This window comes from Pelodiscus sinensis, chromosome 29 (genome assembly GCF_052426305.1).
Source record: "Pelodiscus sinensis isolate ZL-2025 chromosome 29, ASM5242630v1, whole genome shotgun sequence".
In the NCBI taxonomy this organism is placed as follows: domain Eukaryota; kingdom Metazoa; phylum Chordata; order Testudines; family Trionychidae; genus Pelodiscus; species Pelodiscus sinensis.
In genome coordinates this window covers 3,273,661-3,291,654 of record NC_143080.1, presented here as the reverse complement: position 1 = coordinate 3,291,654, position 17,994 = coordinate 3,273,661, and the positions used below count along the sequence as shown (strand labels likewise).

Sequence of the window (17,994 nt, the reverse complement as noted above, 5' to 3'; positions counted from 1 at the left end):
TTTTATACAGCTCCCCTCCTTTGCGCTGCAGATGTGCAGCTGGGGTCAGGGTTAATTAAAAAAAAAAAAGGAGGAGGCGGGGAATGGGGCTGTTTTTTAAAAATGTGGCCTGTGGGGGGGAGGGCGTGTTTTCCTGGTGATCCCCGGGGACGAGTGGCAGTTTCTAAGAAGCGAGCCGTACGGGACGCCCAGAGAAAGGAGGGAAAAGGAATCAAAATGCACAGACCCTGATCTCCTCCAAGGGGGCAGGCTCGGAGGCATTTTCCGAGGAGAGCGAGGCTGATGCCCGTTCACAGAGCAGAGTGGTGTCTAGTGACCCTTTTGCAATCTCAACTACTGAGCCACTAGCCAGGCAGGCAAAAAGTCCTGAAGGGAGGCCTAGCTGCCCGCGGCTCCCCCGGCCACGCTGGAGGGTGTGAAGGCCAGGCTTCGGGGGTGGAATAGTACAGAGGAAAGCACCAAGCCGTGGGACCCACTTTTCTTGGCATCGCGTTGGCACCCGGATTTCTCCAGGGGAACGCTTTGGGAGCGTGGGGGGAAGGGATGAGTGCCCGGAGAGGGGCGTGTCTGCAGGTAGTAACAGGATCCCGCTTTGTCGGTAAAATCTCAGTTCCTGGCTCCAGGGTAGCACCTCACGAGGGGTGTAATTTGGGAGAAAAGGGATGGGCTTTGAGTCTAGCATCCCTCCCTGCCGCCCCAGGGGAGGGTCTCGCTTCTGAGGCTGATTAGAAGAGCGGCCTTAAAATCCTACTTCAGCTGTGGCCGCCTCTGGAGTCACCCACAGCCTAGAATCAACTTGCAGAAGCGGAGGGGAGCTCCAGAGATCATTGAACCCAGATCCCCCTCCATCGCACGTCCAGCACCATCCAGGCGGGTTGGCTAGCCCACAAGCTCTGGACCAGTCTGGGGACAATCCAACCCATTTCAGGGTGAGGGAAGAAAAACGGCACTTACTGGTACTGAGAACCCCCTAGTAGGAGAGTGACTAGACTCAAGCCAGAGCCTTCAGGGCCCTAAACCACCACTGAGTTTCTGATCCTAGGTCAACAGAGACCTCCCTTCTCTGCCTGCTGCCCCACTTTAGTTTGTTCTTTTCAGCCTCCCAAGCTCGGAGCACTCCCTTCCAGAGGGGACAGCCTGGCCCCAGCCTGCCAAGATTTCACGCCATGAGGCAGACACCTGTGGAGTAGTAGAATTCAGCCAAATCCCCTTCTCCTTCCGGGATCCTAGTCTTATTGGGTTGGGATTTTTTTTTAAAGAGGCACTCTCAGATTAACACACCATCTCCCTCTGAGTAGGGACGCTATGAAAGCGAAAGGGGGGGTGTTTTCTTTTATTTGTGTTCTTGCTTTGTCCTGGCTTCTCAGGCTGGTGAGTCAATTTCACATTTCTGCTCGGGGGCCGTTTGGAAACCGTCTCCCACCAGGGCTACAGCCTGCCGGGAGCAGCTTTCTGTTTGACTTTTCAAAAACCACTCGCAAGGCTTTCCGCCGGGGTGACAATATTCTACATTTTGTCTCCCGTTAATCCGAATGAATGCCCTGGTCATTTCTAATGTCCTTTTCTACGGGCCTGAAGAATTTCCCCCCATTTGTCTCTAGCCCATCAGGAAAAAAAAACCAACCAACATAAGAATATAAGAACGGCCATACTGGGTCAGACCAAAGGTCCATCTAGCCCAGTAGCCTGTCTGCCGACAGTGGCCAACACCAGGTGCCCCAGAGAGGGTGGACAGAAGACAATGATCAAGCGATTTGTCTCCAGCCATCCTTCTCCAGCTTCTGACAAACAGAGGCCAGGGACACCATTTCTATCCCCTGGCTAATAGCCTTTTATGGACCTAACCTCCATGAAATTATCTAGCTTCTCTTTAAACTCTGTTATAGTCCTAGCCTTCCCAGCCTCCTCTGGCAAGGAGTTCCACAGGTTGACGACACGCTGTGTGAAGAAGAACTTTCTTTTATTAGTTTGAAACCTGCTACCTCTGGTTCTTCTATTATGGGAACTAATGAATAACTTTTCTTTATTCGCCCTTTCCACACCACTCATGATTTTATAGACCTCTCTCATATCCCCCCTCAGTCTCCTCTTTTCCAAACGGAAAAGTCCCAGTCACTTTAGCCTCTCCTCATATGGGACCTGTTCCAAACCTCTTCATTTTAGTTGCCCTTTTCTGAACCCTTTCCAAGGCCAAAATATCTTTTTTGAGGTGAGGAGACCACATCTGTATCAACCCACCTCTATCAATTCACACTTAAAAGCTTGAACCTTCTAACAGAAGAAGTGAACACACAGGCAAAGCCCCGGGGGAAATTAATTTAAACATTCCCATTTACCTCTGTGGCTTTGCTACGGCAGCCCCCTCGCCCAAGGAATGCTCCGAGGATGCAGGGGGAAAAAGTAAATTTAATGGCCCTGGAATGGAAAGGAACTAAAATATCTGGTGTGGGAGTTTAAATATTCTTTCGTGTGATCCCTTTGGCTGGAAGTGCGTTTGCGATGCAGTGTGTGTGTGTGTGTGTGTGTGTGTGTGTGTGTGAGAGATTGTTCCAGACACATGACAAATATTTGTCCTCCCCTGAATTTCACTTGATTTCTTGGGAGGAGGGGGTTGAAACAACTTCCAGTTACCTGGCAGCCTGGATTTCCATATGGTCGCCTACAAGCAAAGAGAGTCCAGCCAGCTGACTTCCTCCCCCAAAGTGCAAAGTGGCCTGAAAGGACCAATTTCTCCGATAACTTGAACCAATGTATTCTGGGAATTAAGGGCAGGGGAGAGAGGGGGTGATAGAAGTTTCCAACTCTTCTGGGAGAGCCCTGCTTTGTGTGTTTTAGTATGTGTCTTTGCTCCCTCTACTGATCACAGACGGACACAACAGGTTTAATTTCCAGCTGATTTAATTGAACTAGGTGGAATCCGAGAATCCTAGAACTGGAAGGGAGATCATCAAGTCCAGTCCCCTGCCCTCATGGCAGGGCCAAGCATAGTCTAGACCATCCCTGACAGGTGTCTGTCCAACCTGCTCTTCAATATCCCCGTGATGGGGATTCCACAACCCCCCTAGGCAATTTATTCCAGTGTTTCACCACCCTGACAGGCAGGAAGTTTTTCCTAATGTCCAACCTAAACCTCTCTTGCTGCAGTTTAAGCCCATTGCCTCTTGTCTGGTCCTCAGAGGCCAAGGAGAATAATTTTCTCCCTCTTTATAACACCCTTTTCCATGCTTGAAAACTGCTCTCATGTCCCCTCTCAGTCTTCTCTTTCCCAAACTGAACAAGCCCAATTCTTTCAGTCTCCCCTCATAGCTCACGTTCTCTAGACCTTTCATCATTTTGGTTGCTCTTCGCTGGACCTTCTCCAATTTCTCCACATCTTTCTTGAAATGCGGTGCCCAGAACTGGACACAATCCTCCAACTGGGGCCTAATCAGCGCAGAGTCGAGCAGAAGAACGACTTCTCGTGTCTGGCTCACCACACTCCTGTTCACGCCACCCAGAATCAGGTTTGCTTTTTTTGCAACAGTGTTGCACTGACTCATGTTTCGCTTGTGGTCCACTCTGACCCCTAGATTCCTTTTCTGGGGGGCTCCTTCCTAGACAGTGGCTCCCCATTCTGAATGTGGGAAAGGGGTCATTTAAATAAAAGCCTTGGTTATTTTTGGCACCCCATCCTCGCTCGGCAAGTAGAGAGCTCAAACGCTCTTCTCCACCTCCCAGCAGAGCGTAAGCTCCGTGTCAAAATGTCTACAGCTTGTTCCTTGGGAAGTGGCAAGTCTCCCCTCCTCCCCGAGCCGGCTCTATGCGTCTTTCCTTTGGGTGTTTTGCAAAACCATCTGAGAGCAGCATTGCATTCAGCATCGCTGCACCTCGGAGGTGCTGGAAGTAGGGCGTGGGGGACGCACCCCCTGTTTGGAAGTGGTTTCCATCGTATGAAGGGGTCTAGTTTGGATCCATGGCGCTCCCCTACTTCTGAAAAGCTGTGTTGGCTGCCAAGGGCAGGTTACCCAGATGACAGCTCCTACCAACATGGGGGTACAAATATATCCCCCCCTGGGCACTACCAGGAACCAGTGCTACCTTCACCCCATAAGGGCCCTGTCTTTAGACAGCTCTTCTCTCACCCAGCCCCAGGTCTGCTTGTTGCATTCTTCCACGCATACCCCGCTTTCCAGTTTGGCTCCTCTTGTCCATTCCCTCCATAAACCCCCCAACCCAGAGCCTCCCCATCTTTCATGGCTCTTCCCTCTCTTCCTTTAGGCCAAGAGCAAAGGGGATTTCTCCCAGCCTCCCTCTTCTAAGTGTTGGGCACCGTATGCCCAGCATGGGCCTGGCAGAAGTGATCAATTGGTTCCATTAGGACCGGTTGTCAAATTCCTCCCAAGTCAGGGGGGCTTCTGGCGGCAGGCGGGACGGGCGGGGGGGCAAAGAAGCAGAGCCAATCCAGGCAGGAGAGTGTATTGAGGAATGGGTGTATGGACCTCACATGTTCCTTGCGTGTTTGTGCAGCACCTAGCGCCATGTGAACAGGGTGGCTAGGCACTCCCAGAACACAATTAATATACAGCCATTAGGGCAGTCCATTATTCACAATTGGATGCGAGGGATTAACACCAAACAAATGAAGTTGATTTAAAAAACCAAAACCAACCCTTGTGGCCGTCCTGGGCAGTTTGAATTGCACCATTAACCATCCAACACCCATTCACATCGATTAGAAATATGGTGGGATGGTTTTCTACATTTCCGGACATATTGATTGAAATTGCAGCACAGATTACAGTGCGGGAGGTTAGGTGCTTCAATATTTTTGGCTGTCAGGGCCCGACGCCTGCAAGCAGTTAAGCACCTGGAGTAGCCAGACTGGATGAAGGGGGAGGCTGCCCATGGGGTGGGTAAGTAGAGGCAGGATCAGGGCCCGGGACGCAGACAGCGATCAGAAGTCTGCCTGTGCGATCCGAGGCACCTTGCTGACGCGGGTGTTTGGAGGCTGGGAATGAGGTTCCCTGGCCCCTCCGCCATCATTTCTTGGATTTCCCCTTTTTCTGAACTGGGAGTCGCCTCCTCGAATTCTGTTGCAAACCTGGGTCCTTAACGAGATCTATGTGTCCTTTAACTGACTCCTAGTCTGTACAATACTTAGGTGCTTCCCCTGTGACTGTAAATATTCCCCCTGTCCCCCCGGGTTTGAAGGACAATGACGAATATTTATCTGTCACATTGTATCGTTGAGTGGCTAGATGTAGCAAGGTGAAAAGAAAGCCACATCTGAGGATGGCTGGACCAACTAAGTATTTATCCCCTGTAGAACGTCCCACATCGGAATCACTGGAAGGATGACTGATCGCCGGCAGTGTTCCCTCTAATTTTTTCCAGCCACGTGAGGGATAAATTTTGTGATGTGCACCGAGACAGGTGCAGATGTGCACCATTGGTAGAAACACATGCTGCCGGCTGTGGGCACTTTGCTAATCCGTGGGGTGGCGTTTGAATTTGGCCTCAGCACTCAGCTTAGCAGGAACTCTGATCTCCGGAGGAATGTAACTGAAGGAAAGAGGTATTAAAGAAGAGACAGTACTGTACTATAAATAGCTCAGTGGTTGAACTCGCAACAGTCGGCATAAAAACCCAGAGCCACTCATCCCTTTGAAATCTGGGTGACTAACACGGGTGTTACTGTACTTGCAGACAGACCTCAGGACACGGATAGGCTGCGTGACTGCGATGTTGGATCCTGTCTGAATAACAGTCGACAGGAGAAAGAAGGGCGTTGGAGGGACCTCAGCAGTGGAGCACCATGGATGGAGACAAGGTAAGCATCTGATATGTCGCCCCCCACAAAGTGTGCACATGCATGCCAGGACAGCCCCACTTTGGGTGTGTTCTCCCCTTATTTACTCACCCTCTCTGCCATACCAAGTGACTAAGTGGAGACATGGCCTTACCAGAGGTTCGGGCATCGATCTTCTGGGATTTGATTTAGTGGGTCTAGGGAAGACCCGCTAAATCAAATGTTGAGGGCTCCCCCATTGACTGCACTATTCCTCATGACAGCAAGGAGTAAGGGAAGTTGATAGGAGAGTTTCTCCCGTCAACCTCCCGAGGTGGTAGAAATATAGCCGTGTTAGTCTGGTGTAGCCCGAGGTGGGGCTGTGATGTAGTGTCAGTACCTTGCTGGTTGCTGTGCTTGGGCTGTGGGCTGTGGGTGACCCCTACTGGCCTCTGTCTGTAAGCACTGCTCTGCGGGGGGTGCCTTGAAGGCCCCCCCCCCGACAGTGACCGAACCGGTTCTACAGACTAAGGAGGGGCTGGAATCTAGGAGCCCCGGGACCCCATCTCAAGGGGTCTGAGACATCCTGGCCTAGTCTCCTGTAGACACATCATGTCTAGGCTGGGCTGTATCCTGGAGAAGCAATAAACCCCCTCTATTCTACTGGCTTGCGGAGTCTGTTTTTGCTGCTACTGGGGTGCAGCATTGGGGAAATCCTGGCACATTTATGGTTTTTAAGTACATTAGAAGTAGGAAGCCGGCTAAAAAACCTGTGGGTCCCCTAGATGATCGAGCAATAAAAGGAGCAATCAAGGATGATAAAGCCATTGCGGAGAAACTAAATGATTTCTTTGCTTCAGTCTTCACGGCTGAGGACGTTGGGGAGATTCCTGAATCTGCACCGTCCTTTGTGGGTGATGAATCTGAGGAACTGTCCCGGATTGAAGTGTCATTAGAGGAGGTTTTGGAACAAATAGAAAAACTTAATGTTAACAAATCTCCGGGACCGGATGGCATTCATCCAAGGGTTCTAAAAGAACTAAAATGGGAAATTGCTGAGCTATTATCTGTGGTTTGTAACCTATCCTTTAAATCGGCTTCCGTACCTGATGACTGGAAGGTAGCTAATGTGACACCAATATTTAAAAAGGGCTCTAGAGGCGATCCTGGCAATTACAGACCGGTAAGTCTAACTTCAGTACCGGGCAAATTAGTCGAAACAATAGTAAAGAATAAAATTGTGAAGCATGTAGAAGAACATAATTTATTGGACAAAAGTCAACATGGTTTCTGTAAAGGGAAATCCTGTCTTACTAATCTGTTAGAGTTCTCTGAAGGGGTTAACAAACATGCGGACAAGGGGGATCCAGTAGATATAGTATACTTGGATTTTCAGAAAGCCTTTGACAAGGTCCCTCACCAAAGGCTCTTGTGTAAATTACATGGCCATGGGATAAGAGGGAAGGTCCTTTCTTGGATTGAGAACTGGTTAAAAGACAGGAAACAAAGGGTAGGAATAAATGGTAAATTTTCAGATTGGAGAGGGGTAACTAGTGGTGTACCCCAAGGGTCAGTCCTGGGACCAATCCTTTTCAACTTATTCATAAATGATCTGGAGAAAGGGGTAAGCAGTGAGGTAGTAAAGTTTGCAGATGATACAAAACTGTTTAGGATAATCAAGACAGAAGCAGACTGTGAGGGACTCCAAGAAGATGTCACCAAACTGAGTGATTGGGCAACAAAATGGCAAATGAAATGTAATGTGGATAAGTGTAAAGTAATGCACATCGGGAAAAATAACCCCAACTATACGTACAGTATGATGGGGGCTAATTTGGCTACAACGAATCAGGGAAGAGATCTTGGAGTTATCGTGGACAGTTCTCTGAAAACTTCCACACAGTGTGCAGCGGCGGTCAAAAAGGCAAATAGGATGCTAGGAATTATTAGGAAAGGGATAGAAAATAAGACCCAGAATATCTTACTGCCCCTGTATAAAACTATGGTACGCCCACATCTTGAATACTGTGTACAGATGTGGTCTCCTCACCTCAAAAAAGATATTTTGGCCTTGGAAAGGGTTCAGAAAAGGGCAACTAAAATGATTAGGGGTTTGGAACGGGTCCCATATGAGGAGAGGTTAAAGCGACTGGGACTTTTCAGTTTAGAAAAGAGGAGACTGAGGGGGGATATGATAGAGGTCTATAAAATCATGAGTGGTGTGGAGAGGGCTGATAAAGAAAAGTTATTTATTAGTTCCCTAAATAGAAGAACTAGAGGACACCAAATGAAATTAATGGGTAACAGGTTTAAAACTAATAAAAGAAAGTTCTTCTTCACACAGCGTGTAGTCAACCTGTGGAACTCCTTGCCAGAGGAGGCTGTGAAGGCTAGGACTATAATAGAGTTTAAAGAGAAGCTAGATAATTTCATGGAGGTTAGGTCCATAAAAGGCTATTAGCCAGGGGATAGAAATGGTGTCGTTGGCCTCTGTTTGTCAGAGGCTGGAGAGAGATGGCAGGAGACATATCGCTTGATCATTGTCTTCGGTCCACCCTCTCTGGGTCACCTGGTGCTGGCCACTGTCGGGTGACAGGCTACTGGGCTAGATGGACCTTTGGTCTGACCCAGTACGGCCGTTCTTATGTTCTTATGTTCTTATCCTCACAAGGGCCGCCCCAGAAAATCGATGCTAGGTACGTGACTCCAGCTCCACCATTATCCAGTAGCCTAGAAAATGTACCTGGCGTTGCTCGGGTCCTTGACTCAAATACTGGCAGAGTTAGCATGAGAGCTAGGTGCATGTGAGAGTGGCGCTTTGGGGGGGGCAGCATGGTCTGGTCTGGTATTTCTCAATGACCGGTCCGCGGACCGGCGCTGGTCTCGGATCTCCCTGGCACAGGTTAGGAAGGCAGCGAGCCGGTCCCCGGTACCCGAAAGGTTGAAAAACGCTGGCGTATTGGATGGGAGTGAGGATGTAGATTCTATTTCCAGCTCTGCTGTGTGGCTGCTTCATCCCCTCTCCCTCCGTTTCCCATCCCACCCCATGCCCATCCTTTCGGGTTAGAATGTGACTGTTTCTGAGCAGGGGCTGTCTCTCTGGGTATGTGCAGCACCCGGCACAACGGGGCCCTGATCTCAGCTGGAGTCTATGCAGTGCCCAGCACCAGGAGGCCCAGATCTCAGGATGTGAACAGCCCCTGACGCTCTAGTGTGCTGGTCCAGAACTGCAGCCCTGGGGCTATACAGTGAAACACATCATAGTCCAGAACCTGGGGGCGGGGGGTTCTTTTGAAATTCAATGCAGCAGCTGGTGGCAGCAGTGGCCACAAGGTGGCCCCCTCTGCACGGCTTGCGGGAGAGACTGCTAGGGGAAGGACAGGAGCTGGGTGAGGATGGGCCATGGAACTGCGGGCACAGGGTGGCATCCCTGGTACGTTCCCTGTTTATTTGCTCAGAAGTGCCTCGGCCCAGCTGCTCAGGGGAGGGAGGCAGTAAAGCGGGGATGTCACACCCTCCTGAGCTGTGGGTACCCCAGATGGCAGAGTGCGGGGGCTACCTCGAACAGCTTCAAGGCACATGCTACCTCCGGCCTCTGGTGGGAGGAAATTCCAGCCCCCTGCAGACGCCAGCTGTTCCCACGGGTCCGTACCGTGCGACTGGGCAGGTGCATTATGTGGGTGGGTGTCCCTTTTGGACCCGTCTCCGTCAGGCTGTGTCTGGAGGCAGGAGTTGGACTTTGGTCTGTTCCAGCCTGGCCCTTCGTTTGTTCTGCCTCTCCCTCACTGCTGCCGGTGGAAAGTCCGGGGAGGCTCGTGAAAGTTTGCGGAGGCTTGAGGAGCTTAGAGAAGATGACACTATGGGGGGACGTGACAGAGGACTATAAAATCATGCCTGGTGTGGAAAAAGTGAGTAAGGAAAAGTTAATTACTTATTCCCACAATATAAGAACTAGGGGTCACCAGATGAAATTAACAGGCAGCAGGTTTAAAACAATCCAAAGGAAGTTTTTCTTCATGCAGCGCACAGTCAACCTGTGGAACTCCTTGCCAGAGGATATGGTAAAGACTAGGACTTTAACAGTGTTCAGAAAAGAACTCGATAGATTCATAGATCCACACCACGGATCCAGCCCCCACAGCACCCCCTGTGGGGAGAAACCAGAATGGGAGTAGCTGGTTGCTCCCCCCACAGCCAGCGCTCCTGCACCATGTCCTACAGCGCCCCCTTCTGGGAGAGGCCGGGACTAGAGAACCATTAGTTACCCCTAGTGAAACGTATTGAAATGGATTCTGGCAGTAAGACCTGATGGAGGGGAGGAGAAACCCTGCTGCTGCCCTCTCCCCCAGCTCTGCCCCCTTACTCTTGCGCCGCCAAGACCAAGTGCTGTGGGGTGCGGCACTGCACACAGCGGGGGCTGGCACAGAGAGATGTCTCAACTGGACGCCTCTCCTGGCTGGAGCTGGGGGACCAGAGCAGTGCTGTCCTGTCTTGGCTTCCCTCCCGCAGGGGCAGAAAGTGGCAGCTGCTGCTGGGAAGGTTGGGGCCCCGTGGGGAGAACCCTTTCCCGGTAATGAGCAAAGCCGTGGTGCTGCTGGGGGGAGGGAGCTCAGAGCCTGCTGAGACGGTGGCATCCCCACAAGGAACAACTCCAGGCGCTGCCCGTTTTCCCCACCTGCTGCTCGCGGAGGTTGGAGTGAGCGTGTTTCCAGGAATCGTTGAGGTGAGCGGCAAGGCGGGGAATCCTCGCTGGCAGGTTTCAGCCCCTGGCACATCTCAGAGACGCCCTCTGAGGTCCGGGTAGCCTCCTCTGATGGATGTCAGCCGTCAGCTCTCCCGTCCTGGCCCGAGTCCACACACTGTCCCCTGGGGGGCCTTGCCAAGTCTCTGGCTGGCCCTGTCTCCTTCCTTCTCCACTTCTAGACCATAAGAATGGGTCAGACCAATGGTCCCGGATCCTGCCTTCTGGCAGCGACTAGAGCCAGCTGCCTCAGAGGGAAAGAACAGAACAGGAAAATTATCAGATGATCCAACCCAAGTCAACAGTGTTGGGACGCCCAGGGCATGGGGTTGACCATCCCTGACCATCTTGGCTAATAGCCACTGATGGACCTATTCTCCAGGAACTCATTTATTGCTTTTGTGAGCACAGCAATGCTTTTGGCCTTCACAACATCCCCTGGCAAGGAGTTCCACAGGTTGACAGTATGTTGGATGAAGATGTGCTTCCTTTTCCTCGTTTTAAACCTGTTGCCTCTTTCATTTCATTGAGCAATTCCCAGTTCCCTAGTCCTGTGCACCACCTCATTTCTTCCGCCTCCCCATCTTTTCCCCCATTGTCCCCACTCCCACTTTCTAGCTCCAGTGCAACAGAGAAATCTACCGCCTGGGCCTCATTGCACTAGCTCTTTTAGCCATCCGTGCCCAGGCATGACTATTACTACACAAGTGCCAACAGGCGGAGCTGCCTTTGCACGGCTCTGTTTTCACGCTCGGTGTAGGATGCACCAGTGCACAGGGTAGCATTGCCTGTTTGCACTAGCACTGTGCATTCTGGTTGCCACCAGAACAAGGCCGTGGTACCCAGAGCAGCCAGATGGTGACATAGCAAAGTCCCCTCCCTGTTCTTAGTTCAGTCCCTGGGTGTGGAGAAAGCAGGCACCTGACCAAGCGAAATCCTCGGGAATCTAACGGTGCAAATGAACTGTTTCGAGTACTCGCGGAATCAGGGCGAATGTGCCAGGCATTGCAAAGTTCAGAAGCAGTGAATTATTTAGAGCCAAGTCCTCTGTAGGCTGGTCTTACCAAGACTCGTCTTTAGAGCCGTGAGCGAGAGGTGGGAGGGAAACGGTTCTCCCAGCCTGGGAGAGTTTTTGAGACAAACTTTTTCCACTGAATCGGAACGAAAAGTCTTAATCGTGACACTTGTGAACCAAAAATCCTTCCCCCCCCCCCCCCCCGGGTTGGGTCAGTGGACACGTTTTGTTCCGATCATTTGCAAACATTTTGATTCTGACTCTTTAACATTTGTCTATTCTAGACCAATTTGGGTGGCAAAACAACCCCCCTCCCCAATTTCAAACCACAGAATGGAAGCTCGCAGTTAGGCAGTTTTTGTTTGCACTGCAAGAATGTTCCAAGCGGCAAAGCAGTCGAATGTTCCAACGGGAGCCGTTGGGGTGTCAGCGAACTGGAATTTTCAGATGGAAAGAAGGTTTCCTTGACCAATTCCCAACAGGCTTTTCCGCCAGCTGCTCTCCAACATGTTTCGCAGCCAGTCCAGGGTTATTAGACGCTGACTCTGCTCTAGAAATTGCAAGCTGGTGCATGCAGGCCTGGCCCGGCCGTGATGGAGGGGAGATCTCATCAGAATGACATTTGGTTGGAGTGCCCACTAATACGGGGGTCTACGTTAGCTGTTCTTTGCCCCCAGCAGGCGGCCCTGATCCCCACCTTCCTGCTGCATGTTGACCAGTGTCCTTCAATGCTCTTCCTTTGGATGAGCAAGTGAGGAGCCTCTAGTGGCAAGTCCTTTATCCCGTCTCTGAGCTCTGCTGTGGCTTTCAGGAGACGCCAGCTCCTAGTTCTGAGTCTCCAAGAGACAGTGCCGGTGCAACTACATCCAGTGTCACCTGCTCCTTACCCACCGTGCACTGTCCTCTTCAGCAGGAGGTGTTTCCCTGGCGGCAGGCCCAGGGGCTGGCTTCTTGGGATTCCATGTTCACGTGTCGCACATAAAGGCCCCAGCCAGGAACCAGGCCCCCCCGGCAGTGTTCCCTGTAAGCTGGGCACTTAGGCAGCTACTCAGGAGAGAGTCAAGTGCTGCCCAGCTGATTAGCAGAGCCCACTGCTAGGTTTTTTTGTTTCTACGGGTGGTACACATTCAAACACACCTTGGTGCACGCAACAAAATTTGTTCTGCACACAAATGGGAAAAATCCACACAGGGATGGAAAATATTAGAGGGAATGCTGCCCCCTGGTGCTGGGTGCTGTGCTTACACATAACACAAGAGTCCCCAGAGAGAGAGAGAGGCCAAGGAAGAAGTGTTATCTCTGTTTTTCAGATGGGCTACATGGGCACATAGAGGCTTGCCTGAGATCATAGAAGATAAGGGCAGGAAGAGACCTCAGGAGTCATCGAGTCCAGCCCCGGCCCAACGCAGGACCAACCCAACTCAATCATCCCAGCCAGGGCTTTGTCAAAAAACCTCTAGGGATGGAGATTCCACCGCCTCCCTAGGGAACCCAGCCCAGTGCTTCCCCACCTGCCTACGGAGATAATTTTTCCTGAAATCCAACCTAGACGTCCCCCACTGTAACTTGAGCCCATTGCTCCTTGTACTGCCACCTGTCACTACTGAGAACAGCCTCTCTCCAGCCTCTTTGCAATCCCAGGCCCCACTGGGAGTCGGTGGCAGTAGAATTGAACGCAGGCCTCCGGCACCCGGCCGTAACGGGCAAGGCTCCTTTTCCTCTCCGCAGAGCCTCGGCAGGGTGACTTTACCCCACTGGGCCCTGATCACCAGGTTGCAGGCAGCCAGGACAGTGCCGTCCCCAGGTTCACTGCTAGTGAGGGAGGAGTTTGGTTCAGGACTTATCGGACCGGGGCAAATTCCCCGATTCTCCCCTCCCCCACCCCCCTTTCCAGCCACAGAGAGCTCCGTCAGGTGCTGTTGAAAAAACCTGGAATAAAATTTGCTGGGAGGCAGAGAGAAAGTCGGCTCTTCTGGAGAGCACCAAATTGCATCGCTATGGAAACGAGAGGAGAAGCCGGGGAGCTGGCACTCTCCTGGGGCCTAGAGGCTGGTGGTACCAGGCGAGGCGCCTTCTCGTCTGTCTCGCTTTTGCCTTTTCTCTCCTTTTTTGTTCCGTTTGTTTGGCTTCTCTTTTGAAATTTTGTTCAGTGATTTAAGCAGCGGTCCCCAGTGCCAGCCTGACGGCTCTGGGAGAGCAGCTGGAGATGTCTCACTCTCTCACACACGCACACACACACCCCACCCCAGAGATGTGTCTGTCTGTCTGTCTTTCTCTCACACACGCACACACACACACACACACATACAGACACCCCCCCAGAGATGAGTGTGTGTGTGTGTGTCTGTCTCTCTCTCTCTCTCTCTCTCACACACACACACACACACACACACACACACACACACACACACACACACACACACACACAGACAACCCCCAAAGAGCTGTCTGTCTGTCTCTGTCTCTCTCTCTCACACACACACACACACACACACAGACACGCCCCCCACCCCAGAGATCTGTCTGTCTGTCTGTCTGTCTGTCTGTCTCTCTCTCACACACACACAGAGACACCCCCCCCAAAGAGCTGTCTCTCTCTCTCTCTCTCTCTCTCACACACACACACACACACACACACACACACACACAGACACGCCCCTCACCCCAGAGATCTGTCTGTCTGTCTCACACACACACACACACACACACACACACACACACACACACACACACACACACACACTCCCCCCCAGAGAGCTGTCTGTCTGTCTGTCTCTCTCACACACACAGACACCCCCCCAGAGGTCGGTCTGTCTGTCTGTCTCTCTCTCCCACACACACACACACACACACACACACACACACACACACACACACACACACACACCCAGAGGTCTGTCTGTTTGTGTCTGTCTGTCTGTCTGTCTGTCTGTCTCTCTCTCTCACACACAGACACCCTCCCAGAGATCTGTCTGTCTGTCTGTCTGTCCGTCTGTCTCTCTCTCTCTCTCTCTCTCTCTCTCTCTCACACACACACACACACACACACACACACACACACACACACACACACACACACACACACACACACCCCCCAAGACCAGTCCCCTGCAGCAGGACCAAGCACCAATCAGACCATCTCTAACAGGCATTAGTCTAACCTGCAATTTATTCCAGTGTTTACCACCCTGACAGCTAAGAAGCTCTTCCTGATGTCAAACCTGAACCTCTCTTGCTGCAGTTTAAGCCTCTTGCTTCTTGTCCGGTCCTTAGCGGTTAAGGAGAATAATTCTCCCTCCTCCATGTAACACCTTTTAGGTACTTAAAAATTATGCCCCCTCTCAGTCTTCTCTTTGCCAGACTAAACAACCCAGTTCTTTCAGTCATTCCTCATGGTCCTGTTTTCTAGCCCTTTAATAAGTTCTGTTGCTCTTCTCTGGACCTTCTCCAGTTTGTTCACATCTTTCCTGAAATGTGGCATCCAGAACGGGACACAATGTTCCAATTGAGGCCTAATCAGTGCAGAGTAGAGCGGAAGAACGACTTCTCCTGTCTTGTTTACAACCACTCTGCTAATACATCTTAGAATCATGTTGGCTTTTTTTTTTCAACAGTGTCAAACTGTTGACTCCAATTCAACTTGTGATCTTCTATGACCCTACATCCGTTTCTGCAGTGCTCCTTCCTAGACAGTCACTTCCCAGGCAGTATGTGTGAAATGGATTGTTCCTTCCTAAGTGGAGCACTTTGCATTTTTCCTCATTAAACTTTATCCTGTTTATCCCCGAACCATTTCCCCAGTTTGTCCTGACCATTCTGAATTAAAATAACTTGCAACCCTTCCCTGCTTGGACTCAACAGCAAGTGTACTCTCTGTACCATTGTCTAAATCACTGATGAAGATATTGAATAGAATCCGACCCAGAAATGATCTGTGAAGAAACCCACTTGTTATGCTCTTCCAGCATGAGCGTGAGTCATTGATAACTCCTCTCTGGAAATAATTAGCCAACCAATTATGCACCCACCTTATCGGGGTTGTATTTCCCTCGCTTGTCAATGAGAAGGTTGTGCAAGAATGTATTGAAAGCTTTACTAAAGTCTAGATATACCACATCTACCACTTCCCCCATCTACAAGGCTTGTTACCCTGTCAAAGAAAGCTATCATGTTGATGTAACATGATTTGTTTTTGACAAATGCATGCTGTTTCTTACCACCTTATTGTCTTCTAGATGTTTACACACGGGCTACGTCTAGACTGGCATGATTTTCTGGAAATGCTTTTAACGGAAAAGTTTTCCATTAAAAGCATTTGCGGAAAAGAGCGTCTAGATTGGCACGGAGGTTTTTCCGCACAAGCACTTTTTGCAGAAAAGCATCCGTGGCCAATCTAGATGCACTTTTCCGAAAAAAAGCCCCGATCGCCATTTTCGCAATCGGGGCTTTTTTGCGGAAAACAAATCTCAGCTGTCTACACTGGCCCTTTTGCCCAAAAGTTTTGTGCAAAAGGGACTTTTGCCTAAACGGGAGCAGCATAGTATTTCCACAAAAAGCTCTGATTTCTTACAGTAGGAAGTCAGTGCTTTTGCAGAAATTCAGGTGGCCAGTGTAGACAGCTGGCAAGTTTTTCCGGAAAAGCGGCTGATTTTCCGGAAAAATTGGCCATTCTAGACACAGCTATGGATTCCTTACTTTTTTGCTCCTTTATCTTTCCTGGCACAGAAATTAAGCTGACTGATTTGCAATTCCCTGGGTTGTCCTTATTTCCCTTTTCATAGATGGCACTACATTTGCCCTCCTCCATTCCTCTGGAATATCTTCTGCCTTCCATGACTTTTCAGGGATAATCACTAATGGCTCAGATGGCTCACCCCAGCTCTGTCCTAATGAACCAGATTATCCCCAGACCCTAAAGCAGCCTCTCCAGTGACCCCAAACAGGGGACCTCCACAAGGGGGGTAAGGTGATGTCGCCACTCTGTCTTGGGCAGCCTGCGGGCCGAGGGACCCATTACAGCTGTGCCTGTCTAGGTGGTTGGACTGGAGAACAGTGTTCCCTGTAAGCTGTGCGCTTGTGCGGCCTTTCAGGAGAAATTCCAATGCAGCCCAGCTGATTAGCAGAGTGGTCACAGCTAGCTTTGCATTTCTCCTGGTGGTGCACATTCACATGTGCCTTGGTGCACCCAACAAAATTTATTCCACAAACTGAAAAAAATCCACCCACAGTTGGAAAAGGTGAGAGGGAACATTGCTGGAGAGTTACCTGGCATCAGGTAATGCCTTCCTACCTGAGGGGCTGGAGCTGCTGAATACACAGCAAGGTGGCAGAGCGGGAGGTTGGCCTTACAGCTCTGGCACTGGTAGGGGGTGTGTGGGATGCCCCCAATTCCCCGGATGATTTAGGCACTGGTTTTGAAACACCCGCCCCTGCCTGTCTGCATCTGTGGGCTCCTGGAGACGTCTGTCCTTCACTTTCTCTGTGCCTCCCTGCCCCAGCAGCCCAGCTCTGCCCCGAGGCTCCCTGTCGCTGCCACGCTCAGAGAACATGCCTAGCGGAAGATGCTGGGCATTCTGTCTCCCACCCCCGGCCTGCTCTAGCCACTAGACTATGCTGCCGATCCCCTCCAGGAGCTGGCAGGCTCCTTGGGGAGTGCAAGCCGGGTGAGTTTTGGGGGGGGGAAGGGGACTCATCACACAAAGCCCAGCTCCCGTGCTGTGCTGCCATCGCTCCACGCCTCTCTTCTTGCTCGCTTTTCCGAGCCTGAGCCCCCCCTCCCCCGCCTTGGAGGTGGGTAGGAGAGAGACTTGCTGACCTGGTGCAGGGGTGACTCCCCTGGGGGCTCCTCGCTTTGCTGCACCGCGTGCACGTCCTGTGCCTGCCAGAGAGGCTGAAACTAGGTCAGCCCAGGGAGAGAGTCGGTGGGAAGGGCAAATCAATTGTGGCGGGGGAGGGGCGGCTGGTGGTGCATGTGTCCTCCTTCCCCCCCAGCCCCGGGCAAGCACATGGATCCTATGGCCTCTTGCCCTGGCATCCACCAGCATCTTCACCTGCCCTTCAGCTGATCCTAGAGGCCCGGCCTGTCGCTTCTGCCCCAGGGTTCGCTCCAAACTTTGCAAGCTACAACGGCTGGCATGGCTGGTGGCCTTGCACCTTCAGCTTTGGGTAGCCCCAGGTTCAAATCCTACCAGGATCCAGTCGTCCCTTTGAATTTCCCAGGTCAAAATCGAGGGTGGCGTGTGTGGGTTGCTTAGCAGGGAGACGGCTCGTGGCTCTTCCCGAGCGAGAGTCTGCTCTCTGGCCTGAGGCAGCATTCCCTCGCCACCCCAGAAGTGGCTGCATTGCAGGGAACCCGTCTGCAGCGGCCAAAGCATTTGTGGGAGGGTAAAAGTGCTGTGTAAAATGCAACTTAATTAGTCCCAGGGGGAAGGGTAATTGGCAGCCTGAATTCCAAGTGTTACGGGGCCGCTA

General features: G+C 51.4%; 1 protein-coding gene across 4 annotated transcripts in view; it reads left to right on the top strand.

Moving 5' to 3' along the window:
• The window catches only part of SRCIN1 (SRC kinase signaling inhibitor 1), a 236,558-nt gene that overhangs the window by 17,041 nt on the left and 201,523 nt on the right, over positions 1-17,994 (top strand). For all 4 annotated transcript variants that reach the window (XM_089773935.1, XM_089773936.1, XM_089773934.1 and 1 more), the window contains exon 3: positions 5,686-5,809. The gene's annotated coding sequence lies outside the window, so the exon portion shown is untranslated. The remainder of the gene's footprint in view (positions 1-5,685; positions 5,810-17,994) is intronic.